Genomic DNA, 11,985 nt, shown 5'->3' with positions numbered 1-11,985 from the left:
TCCTCCAGCGCTGCTCCCCCCGTCAGGGATGCTCCCCCTGTCAGGGATGCTCCCTCCGCCAGCTCTCCTCTCTTAAATCAGGAGTTCAACTCCTGAGCCTGGAAAGAACACCAAATCCTCACTCTGCCTACTCCTTGGAGAGCTCAGCAGGCCTGTGTCTTCAGAGACCACTGTCTGGCCCAAGCCCTCGAAGCCAGCCTGGGCACCCAGCCCCAGATACCTCCTTCCTGACACCTCCTCCTGGAAGCTCCCTGGCATCTCTCAGGTCTCCCCCGCCACCCTGTGCACACTGGCATCCTCTGTTGGGTCCCTTTGCTCCCTGCTCAGGGCCTCTCAGCTTGCCCACCTCCCTCTCCAGACCACACACAGACACTCCTGTCTGGTCTGGAGGCAGCCCCCCCCACTCCCCCTCCCAACCCTTCAGACTTCTTGGAAGCACATACAGGACCTTCCTCCCCTTGTCCCTGCTAGGATCAGGGGCTACAAAGGGGGGACTCCCTGGTCCTGCCCACGATCCCCTGCGGGGGGGCCCTGCACCCTGTCCATAGATCCCAGGACCCAGGCCACTTATGGAAGCCTCTGGGTCCTCCACTTCCTTCCACGGAGCCAGGTCCGAGCTCACAGCTGGGGTCAGTGGGCCAGAGATAGATCAGAGGAGGCTCAGGGTTCTTCCTGGAAAGGCTGGGCGCGTTCCGGACAGGGCCTTCACGTGCTCTCCAGCAGTGGGTCAGGGGACCATCTCCTCCAGGAGCCAACGACCTGCCACGCTGACCTCCTTTTTTACGGACTCCAGGGACACTTGGGTGATGGGCACTAGAGCTGAGGCTCAGGAGGAAAGCTGGTCTGCAGGGTGTGGAGCGGGGTAGGGAGGGGAAAGGGGAGAAAAGCAGCGGTGGGATTACTATGGAGCCGGCACTGGCCATAAACTTTAATCAATTTAAAACCCATTTTCTGGGTATTAAACTTCACTGCCCGTTTAATAGTCCTGGTCCTGAGCGTGGGAGCGGGTGTCTCAGTCTGCAGCACCCCTCGGATGTACCTGGCTTAGCCCCAGGACACAAGGGTCTCTCACGGGGTGTGGGGATGGGGACGCTGGTCCTAGGACCCCCACTGGCCCCCACGGCTGCCAGCGGGCCTGGAGACGCCTTCCGGGAGGCTGGGTGGGCAGAGCCGGTGGCCTTCGGCAGCAGGGGGCATGTGCCCAGAGCTCGCTGCTGTTCGGTGAGTCCTCCCGACCCCAGCAGGAGCAGGGACGGGTGTCTCCTCCCCTCTGCGGCCGGAGACAATACGAGAGGTCCCAGGTCCCGCAGTTGCAAGAGGTGGATTCTGGGCCCTCCGTGACTCACCGTGGATCATCCGCACTGCGGGCTCCCCCTGCCCTTAGCCTGCCTCCGGGCAGGGCTGAGCCCTCCATGCACAAAGACGGTGGACCGTGTGGCAGGCTGCTGCTCTAGTCCCCGGCTAGGAGCACAGGGGCCGCCCGAGCGGGGGTGGGGGGGTCTGCTGGAGAAAACCCCCAGGCTCCTCACACCCAGGGGTGTTTCTTAAACACGGGGGAGGGATGGCTGCAGGTCTCTGGGGCACCTGCTTCTTCCAGAGCCCGGTGCCCTGCCCCCAGCTCTGTTCCGGGGATCCAGGTTATTTACAGTCTGGGCATTAGGAGCTGGAAATGACCCGGCGGGGTGCCGAGGGGAGAGAAAGTTGGGCCGATGGCTGCTCTCCACGGTGAGGGGGGGCTGTGCTTCACCTCTTGGGGGGCAGTTTCCAAACTCTGGGCACTGATCCGGCTCAGGGAGGCATCCACAAGCTGCAGGGGCCCCAGTCCTTTCTTTCTTCACAGAGTGAGCATTTAGTAGGCACCTCCTGTGTGCTAGGCTTTGCGACCGGAGGTCGCGTGTAGGGGACAACCCTGTCCCAGAGGCAAGTAGGGGACACACCAGTCCTGGAAGGAAGGAGGAGCCTCCAAGGGCCGTCCCAGCCCACAGCAGATGGCCTGTGATGGGAGATGCCCAAGGCGCTCACGGAGGCCTGAGGGGCATGCTTCCCTGAGGAGGTGCCCTCGGAGATGGGTGCAGGGGGAGCAGAAGTGTGTCAGGAAGAGAATGGATGGGCGTTCAGGGCACAGTGAGTGGTCTGGGGCAAAACCAGCTTCGTGAACCTTCAAAAACCTGCCAGAGGAGGGGCTGAACGAGGGCAGGTGCGCTGACAGAGTCCGGAGGGAAGAGATGCCGTGCACTGGAAGTAAGTGTGCATTAGGGAAGGCTTCCTGGAGGGGGCTCCGGTGTGAGGCCCTGCTGGTTGGGGGGTTAGAGGTGGGTGCTCCAGCTGACAGACTGCATGGCCTTTGCATGCTCCCCCAGCCTCTGTCTCCCAGAAGGACCACGGGGCCTCCCTCTGTCTCAGGCACCAGAGCACAGCCCCTCGCTGGCATCATTGCACGGGGATTTCCTGGACTCGCAGACTTCCCGGGGACAGCTGGGGCTTTGCTCCCCAGCTAGGATCAGCCCGTGGGAACCCAGGCCCAGGGCCCACTATGGGAGGCTGTTGTCCCTCGGAGGAGTCCGGGCCCAGCCGTCATGCCCAGCTGTCAAACAGATGTTTGAGTGACTAACAGCCATCCCCGATGAAGCCACGTACTTCGAAGAAACCTGTTGTGCCCAGGGCCCGGGGCACCTCGTTTCCCCCCATGGCCCCGGTCTTCGCTAGCGTGGGGGGCACCCTTCAGCGCACTTCACAAAGGAAGCGGAGGCAGGGTGACCAAGGGGCTTGCGAAGGTGCCAGCTGTGTCGTTGGGACTTGGAGTCAGGTCTCTGGGGACAACCGCCATGTGGCCGTCAGAGCAGGACCTTCGTCTCCGGGGGGAGCCGCTCTTGGCCTGCGAGCACTTGTGCCCCAGCTTCTCCGTTTGTTGGGGGAGGGGCTGACCTGGCGGCTCTCCGGGCTCCCCGCAGCACCCTTCTGCCCCTCAGGATCCAGGTAGTCCTGCCTGGCCCGCCGTGTCCCTTCCCCATCACCCGTCCTGGCTGCCTGCCCGGGCAGTGCTTCCCTTGGAGGAGAACCATCGTTCTGGGCTCCCTCCAGGAAACAGCCCTGGGGCGAGAGAAGGCTCTGCTCTCACTTCCAAAAACCCCGACACTCACTTGCTCGGAGTTGTGGGTGGCAGATGGAAACTGACACATTGAATAAATTAGGGCACAATTACTCTCTAGCAGACGTCATATCAAACAGCTTGAGGTCCCGTTGGGAAGGCAGGCCAGGCTGCAAGTCGGGGAGGGAGTGGCTTTTCCAGGGTGCACGGACGGCTTGGGATGCCAGGCCCTGTCCGAACTCTTCTGGGACTGTTTGGATGGTGTGCAGGGATGGGGGGCACGGTTCTAAGCCTGCTGCCCCCTGAGGGTCTGGAGACCATGGCCGATGAGGGTGCTGCTCACAAGGCCCCGGGTCACGGGGCCCCACCTGCCACAGGAGCCCGGGACCTCCTGCTGGTGGAGGAAGCTGCGGCACCCCTGCCCCTCCCCCATCTTGCAGGCTGGAACTGGAGCCTTTCTTGGCGTGAGGACACCTCGCTATCTCGGGATTCGGAGAGCTGGGTTTTGTTCATTCATTCAAGGAGTAGTCCCTGCCTGGGAACTTCCCAGAGCACTGACTGCTGCAGGTGCCGGGCTTCAGCGGTGGGTGGCGGAAGCCCCTGCCCCGACAGCTGCTCCCAGAGCAGGAGGGACACGGTCTCCTCTGCCCCCAGCCCAGGCTGGTGCCAGAGCTTGGCCAGGGCCGTCCCCTTCGGTCCGGGGATCCTTCTCTCCGTGAGCCTGCAGCACCCCACCTCACACACGAAGAAGGGGGGCACCATGAGGGCAAGTCATGCTCAGGGTCGTGCTGGAGCTGGCATGCGGACCCCTGCTCCCAAACCCTGTGAGATACAGGCAGGGGTGCCCCAGGGATGAGCGTCAAGAACAGAGAGCAGGTCCCGACACGGCTGTTATCTGGCTGGGCTATCTGTCAGGGTGGGCCTCTCAGAGAAGGTGGCGTTTGAGCAGAGATGGTGATGTGGGCGTGGGGTGGGGTGTGGAGGTGGTCAGAGGGGGGCTGAGCTGAGCAGGGACAGGGGGGTCACGGCCAAGAGCCGGCTCACCTTGGCAGTGCTGTGAGGGGTGGCTCCTAAACCCAGATGTGGTGACACGTGCCACTTGTGGTTCTGTGGCTCACCTGTGACCTCTCTGACTTCTCTCCTGGCCCCTCATTGCCCCTCATCCATCCCCGGGCCACCTCCTCCAGGGAGCCCTCCAGGACCTCCAGGGGAAGGTGATTTCTGCCTTCTATATGTTCCTAGAGTGTTTGCACAGGGATTATCACCCTCTACTGCCAAGAGTCCCTTCATGGGACAGTGGCCTCCCTCTGTTTCTGGAGGGAGTTTCTCTTCAGTGTCTGAGGCAACCAGGGGCCATTCTGCTGATCCCACACCTGGATCCGCGCTGGGTACAGCCAGAGAGACCTGGCCAGACTCCATAGGAAGGAAAGTGACTGGCCGCTTAGAGGAGGTCTGAAGGGCAGGCAGGGGCGGGGCAGACCCTGGGGAGCTGGGCATAGCCTGGGCAGGAGGCCTCAGCAGGCAAGGCCGTGGGTGTGACCCAGATTCAGGCTGGGAGTGCAGAGAGGACAGTCGGGACCCACAGGCCAGAAGCCAGGAAGATGCCGTCTTCTGGCCTGGAGCGCAGCCACTGAGGGTCACTGAGTGCCACCAGCAGCTGCAAATGCCACCGGCAACCCTTAAGAGCCTCCGGTGTGCCCAGGGTCTCCCCAGACCCTCGTCACTGTTTGGAGTATGCTTCCCCAACCCCAAAGTCACCCAGCGGGGAGAGTGGGGGAGCCGTGTTTGGCCCTGGGCCCACATGGCTCCGAGTCGGAACTCTTCCCACCCCACTCCTGGGAGACCCCGCATAGCCTAACAGCGAGGGTGGCCAGGGACAGACTGAGTCTGGGGTGCCTTCAAGGCCACCAGGAGAGGGGCTGTCTGGGTCTGGAGCCCTGGAGGGAGGGCTGGGCTGGAGACAGGAGCCCCCAGATGGGGCTGGGTCAGATACCCCTCTCCTCCAAGGAGAGGAGCCAGCCCAGATCTCCTCAGATCCCTCGGTCAGCCCCCTTCTGAGGATGGGGACACGGAGGGGTCGGGGCCGTGAGGGAGCTGATCCTGGGGCCAGCGCCTTGGCAGCTGCTGCTCGCGGGACCCTGTTTCTTCCCCTGTGAGGAGCTGCTCCAGAGATGGCTCAGGGCCCTGTGAGGTCGTGGTGACTTGTATGAGGGTCTGACAGATTATTTGAGCTCAGTTCCCAGGAAGGAGAGAAAATGGGTCCGAGCTTGCGGTGTGGAATGGCTGGGGTGATGTGTGCCAGCTGGACAGGGGGCCGGGGAGACAAGGTCGCTGAGGGCCAGGAGGACCTGGAGGCAGGGCTGGGTCAGGCCTCTGCCCACACAGAGTGAATGGGAGAATCAGAAGTGCTGCTGACCCCGAATCATCTTCCAGTTTGGTAAAATTTCTCCCACTAGGCGGGGACTGTGGAAACTGAGCGTCGGTCCCCCTCACATCTGGAGGCCTGACCCTGGTCACAGGCCGAGTCTTGGCCCTTTCTCCCCACACTCGACAGAGCTCACAGTCTAGCCACAGGGACGTGGTGGCATTCCACACACAGGGCAGTGTGCACCGCATCAGTCCGTGCTCGGGAAGTCCAGGAAGTCTGTTTGCCATCCATTCACAGCAATCCAAGAGGGCTTCCTGGAGGAGGATCAGTGGTGTGGAAGCTGAGGCCTGAGGGAAGCAAAGAACATCCAGGTGGGTGATGAGAAGCAGTGCGTGCAGATGGCGGGGGCAAGTAGGAAGGGCCAAGGGCCCGGGAAGACGGGGAGAACCTTTGTAGGGCGCCTTTCCTTGCTTGAGCTCCCTCTCCTGTCCCAGGCTCTGTCAGTGTCTTGAGCTCCTGGAGGGGTTTCTGCAGTGGCTGCGGGCATTCTGGTCTCTGGGAAGCTGCAGCTCCCTCTTCCTGCTCTGCTGCCAGCCACTTTGGGCACCTCACACATGAAATCTTAGAGTGTGCCCCGACCATGCCAGAGCTGAAGAGGCCTCTGGTCCACATGGCAAGACGGCCCAGTGCATGGTGGACCCGTGTGCAGAAGCTACTTGACATGGGGTCCTGGTGCCTAGAGGAAGGAGGAAGAGGAGGCTTCAGTTCTAGCTTGATCCAGGTGCACAAACAGTATCTTCGGCCCTCTGTCTCTGCTTCTCTAATCTCTCTGGGTTGGGTTCATCCTTAGGGTCCCAAGGAAGCAGGATGAAAGCCAGGAGCCCCCAGCCCGATTCGGCCCAGATTGATGTTCGTGGCGAATAGAGAGTATTCAGGATTGTCTCTATCTGACCAGCTCGGACACGGGCCCACCCCTGAACCAGTGACCATGGCCCAGAGGATTTGCTGCTCTTACTGGCTTCAGTCAGGGGACTCCAGAGAAGGAGAGAGATCCCAAAAGAAATATGGTGATCTTGTTCTGGACAGTGCGGCTCGCTCTGCCTACCCGACGCTGAGGACTGTCCCAGGTCTGGCTCAGTTCCCCTGCATGGGGCGTCCCCTCCCGGGCCCCAGCACGTCTGTTTCTGAAGCTCTCAGGGTCTGAAATGGGCAAGAAGCTCCTAGAGTTCCTGGGGGGCCTCGCCCGAGGGCAGTGAGGGGAGAGGATGGGGCTCGGCCCGGGCCCTGAGGGCCCAGCACCTGTGAGGGCCCATCAGGCCAGAGGGCGTGCCTAACTGAGGAGGATTCTGTGTTGCAGGGGGAAGGCGAGCCGCAGGTGTCACCGAGTGATGAGAGCTGACGTAGGGACAGGCAGGGAGAGGAGGCAGCCCCAGTACGCAGGGGTTGAGGGCCCTCCCCCAGAGCCGCATGTGGGGCCAGGATTGCCATGACCTCTGAGAGGGAGATGGCCCGGAGCCTCAGCTTCCAACCTTTTGGGGCAGCAGAAGCCTCCGCCAGCGGGAAGGGGCTTCTGCTCATGTCCCACGCAGAGACATCGAGGCCCAGGCTGGGGCGGTGATGGCGACTGTGTGCACTGCTGGGCCCCGGACACACGGTCTTAGGCCTAGCAGGACCAGCTCCGCATCAGGCATGACCCCTGGGCCGCCACGCCTTTGAGGGGCCCATAGACAGCTTTTTTTTTTTTTATTTAAAGATTTTATTTATTTATTTGACAGAGAGAGATCACAAGTAGGCAGAGAGAGAGAGAGAGAGGAGGAAGAAGGCTCCCCGCTGAGCAGAGAGCCCGATGCGGGACTCGAACCCAGGACCCTGAGATCATGACCTGAGCCGAAGGCAGCGGCTTAACCCACTGAGCCACCCAGGCACCCCATAGCCAGCTTTTAATTTCCTTTGAAATAGGAAGAAAAAAGTAAAATTTTAGGGCCAAGAAAACACTTATTTTTAATATGAATATCTTTGTCTTTATATATCAACAGTCATAAAGTCCTTTTAATTTATTTTTTGAAGAAAAAGGGCCCAACATTCCAGCCACAGGTGTCAGGGTGGCTGGTGGCACAGATCCCCTGGTACGGGTCCAGGCTCAGGAGCTGCGTGTCTTGGGGTCGGAGGCCCCTGGGAACCACTGGTATGGGGCCCCCATTCCAGCCTGAGCAGAGCCACTGGTACGGGGGCCCCATTCCAGTCTGAGCATTGCCCTGGCTTCCTTGGTGGTCCTGGGAGAGGTACCACAACCCCTTCGTGGGCCTCAGTTTCTCCTTTGTCAAGTGCAAGGGTCAGGCCTAGTGCTTCCCAGGGACCCGGCAACCCCGTAACTCTGGAGAGTCCCTGGAGCGTGCCTTCTCCACTCAGGGTCGGGTGTTTGCATATCGCCAGGCAGGGGCTACCCAGGGGTCCATGTACCCCTGTGTGTCGAGGTCGCCTTTGTGGGAAGCTGCTGGGCGAGGTCCTGGTGCGGCGCCGTCCTTATGGTCATCTTGGAGTTGGAGCTGCGTGGTCTGCTCCAGGGAGAAAAGCACAGGCTGGTCCTCACCAGAAGCCCAGAGCCCAGGAGGCTGCTCCTGGGGACAGAAGGTGGGGAAATGAGAAGTGGGAGTGGGAGCTGGGGGCGGCTGTGTCCTTGGGGGCTGGTGGTCGGGGCCTGAGCCAGAGTGGGAGGAGGGCAAGGAGCTGAGACAGAGGCGAAGAGACAGAGAGACCCAGAGAGACAGGTGGATGCGGGGACAGGAGTAGATACAGAGACAGACAGAGAGACAGAGAGAGGCAGGCAGACTTAGGGATAGCCTAGATACAGGTGCAGTGGGGGGGATCAGGGTGGGGACAGTAGGGGGCAGGAACCTGCCTACTCCAGGGACCAGGGCCACCTTCGTATCCCTAGCGACACTAATTAGACGTCCCAGATACGGACTCATTGCTGAGCCCTTCAGTGTAGAGTCTGCCAGTGAAGAAAAATGTTGTGTTTTGCTTCCAACTCCTTCCTTTGATCTTATCTGGCAAAGAAGAGGGAGAGAAAAGAAACAACAAAGGCAGGCCAGAGAAGGCGAGATTTGGAAGGGACTTGCTGTGGTCACGGCTCAAGGTAGGGGGATCTGGGGCTGTGCTCACCCCAGCGCCTTCTCTGGAACATCCTCTGCCTGGAATAGGCAACCTGGTAGGGCGGGACGCAGACTGGAGGTTGCCGGGGGCTGAGGTGGGGGCAGCGGGGTGCGGCCCGGAGGAGGGGGAAGGGACCACGGAGTGCTCCGGGACGACTTTCGGGTGTGATGTTCTGGAACTAGGTTGCAGTGGAGGTTGCGTGGCGCCGTGACTGCAGTAAACGCCGCTGAGCTGCTCACGGTAACGTGGTTCGTGTGGTTCGTGTGACGCTTTGTGAATTTCCTGTCCGTGCAAAGCGCGGGCCGTGACTCTTCCTCACCAGATATCCGGCAAGTGCTGGTGACACTCCATGCTGGGGACGCAGAGGGGGACGGCTCTCAGTGAGCCGATGTCCGTCCGTCTGTTTGCCCAGCCAATTCCTGCACCTGTTCGCAGAGGCTCCGGGCCCCCGGCTCCTGCGGTGACCCCGTAACATGGGCCCTGGATGCCCTCAGCTTCCTGCACCTTGCAGGCCTCCCAGCCCCTGGACAGGGCCCAGCTGTCCCAGGATGCAGGCCCTGCCTCCCCTACTCTTTCCTTTTGATCCGGGGGTGCTCTGGGGGTGGCTGTTGGATCGGGTTGAACATAGCTCATTGCAGGCCAGACCCACGCTCTGCAATCCCCAACCTCAGCCCTCGGACTACTTTCATGCCTCCTCCTCCACACTTGAGGGGTTTGGACCAGCTCTGCTGGGGTCCCCTCGAGCCCTCTGGCTCTGGGCCCGTTCCGTGACTCCATGACTCAGTGCCAAGGCCATAGTCAACGTGCGAAGCCGACTCTGTTCTGGGCATCTCGCCTCTGTTTGGACTCTGCGGGCCAGTGTACCGCTCCAGGATTCTCATCCGGGACCTGCGGGGAAGCGTCTGGAAGCTGGGGAGGCAGGGAAAGGGAGGGAGGTGTTGGGGGCAGATCGCAGTCCTGGGGGCATGGCAAAGCCTCCCGGGTGAGAGTGGGGTTCTGCACTCTTGGGGTGATGTCTGTGGTGCCTGGCCTCCTGTGCCTCCGGCTCTGTCACCTTGCTGCTTACCCCCCCCCCCGCCCCGCCTTCTGGACCTGGGGACCTGCTAGCTTGTCCCACTCGGAAGGGATAAAAACCTACAGGCTCGGTTTCCTGACTAAGCTGGGGGAGGGGTCGGGTGACCCCGGACTCCCAAGAGATGGGGGGGACAGTGCGGGTGGTCTAGGCCGCTGAGGTGTGGAGACGCTCAGGCCCTTCCCCGTGGCTCCCGGGCACAGTGGCGTGTCCCACCTCCTTCTTCTTCTTTTTTTAAAAAATATTTTATTTATTTATTTGACAGAGAGAAATCACACGGAGAGGCAGGCAGAGAGAGAGAGAGGGAAGCAGGCTCCCCGCTGAGCAGAGAGCCCGATGCGGGACTCGATCCCAGGACCCTGAGATCATGACCTGAGCCGAAGGCAGCGGCTTAACCCACTGAGCCACCCAGGTGCCCCACGTGTCCCACCTCCTTGACCCCCACGGGCTCCCGGCTGGGCTGGGGCTGGTCCTCCGGCCTGTCCTCTGCCCGGCTGGGGCTCTCTGTCCTTCCTGTCCCCTCTCCTGAGGCAGCCTCCTGGCTGGCCCCCAGGCCTTGGTCCTAGCGGGGAGTCCTAGTCTGATGGCCCCTGAGGGTTTTCCTGGAACCTTTGCTTTGTGTCCTGGTCTTTTGTCCACAAAACCTAAGGGCTTGTCTCCCTTCAGACCTTCGCCCGATCTCCATTTGGAGTTGTCTTCGTTTCCGGTCAGAGGTGGGCAGTGGGGAGGCCGGTGCCGGACACAGCTTTATGGGATGCTGTGACCCAGTTCCTCTGGGGCTGAGGTGACATGGTTTCCCTGCTCGCCTGCTGGCCTGTCCCCTCAGCACGGGGGGTGCCCCTCCCGGCCCTGGGGACCCTGCCCGGCAGTGCGTGCCGCTGCCTACAGCCCCCATTCTCCCCTCCAGGGTGCCCTCGCCTTCCCCACTGACTGACGGACACAGGGGACAGAGGCCAGTCTCTGTGTCAAGAGGAGACCCCCATGGGAACCCTGCCCGTGCTCGGGCTCCCATGGGATCTGGCTGCCTTTGTGCTCCTCCCAGGTAACTCTCAGCCAGGCAAGCAGGCCTAGGGTACGGGGCCAGGAGTGGCCCAAGGGAGTGGGCTGGGGGTAGGGGGCAGTGTAGGGCGCAGTACTGCCTAGGGATGGGGGGAGCAGGTCTGGTGGTGGTGGTCACCGAAGGCTGGGGTCGGCCCGTGGGGTGAGTGGGTGGTCTTCGAGGTGCGGGGGCGGGGCGGCTGGAGCGGAGGCCGTCCTGGCCCGGCAGGGGCAGGAGTGGCCTCGGTGACGAGATCGGGCCTTGGCAGCTGTTCCTAGGAGCCCCCGACACACTGGAGGGAGGCAGTGACGGGCTGGAGTCTGTTAATCAGTGAGTTCCAGGGCCCGGTGAAGGTCGCGGCCTCCTCGGAAGCTTGTGAAGAGAAGCCCACTTCTTGCCGTGGGGCAGAGCCAGCTTGGCGAGGAGTGCAGGACCTCGTCGGAAGCTGGTGGAACGTTGGAGAAGGTGGGCTTCTCCGGCTGTAGGTCCCCACGTCCCAGCTGGGGCCTGATGGGGAGCGCGGGGGCTCTGAGGTTGGGCGTTTCTGGGAGGTACCCTAAAAACCCCGAGCCCCCAGGGCCCCCGCTGGAGGACTCCTCAAATGCGCCAAATAGGGCAGGTACCTTGGAGGTGGGGCAGGTCCCCTCTGATCGGCACGCGAGCCCGTCATCGCGTCGGATCTCACTGGGGGGCGTCCGGACGACACTAATACCCGGGTTTCCAGGGCCCCACCCTGCCGCCCTGCTGGGGAGGAGGGTGCAGGGTCAGGTGCTCCGGGCAACCTTGCCCTCACCCATTCTCCAGCAGGGCCCCTGGGGCCACCCACCCAGCTGCCTGGAGGTCCTCTAGCTCTCGGGTGCGGGTGGTTGGGGCCACGTACCGAGCCTGTCCCAGAAGGTGTCCTCCTCTGCCTGAATCCCCAGGAGACTCTCTCAGGGCCCGGGCTGTGCGTGAACGGCCGGGACCCACGTCCAGGTCCCTGGAGCCATGCACGGAGGGGCCAGAGTGCACAGTCTGGGACTGGGCTGTCCTCTGGCTGCCGGGCCCCCCTCCTCCTCTGGGGACCGCAGCCCCCTCCAGCCCGCGGGAACGTGCGGTGAGCTCCTGCCCTCCCTGGCTACTCATGGAGACAGTGGGCCACGCACTCCCCGTCACTGCATCCTGGCAACACGGGAGCGTCTCAGGACCGCAGGGACATGGCCCGTTCCCTTCATGGCCGCCAACCCAGGATGACGGGATCGGGACGAGTCCTGCAGCTGCCGGCT

The sequence above is a fragment of the Neovison vison genome, chromosome 4 (assembly GCF_020171115.1).
Source record: "Neovison vison isolate M4711 chromosome 4, ASM_NN_V1, whole genome shotgun sequence".
In the NCBI taxonomy this organism is placed as follows: Eukaryota; Metazoa; Chordata; class Mammalia; order Carnivora; family Mustelidae; genus Neogale; species Neogale vison.
Note: the sequence above shows the minus strand (reverse complement) of the source record.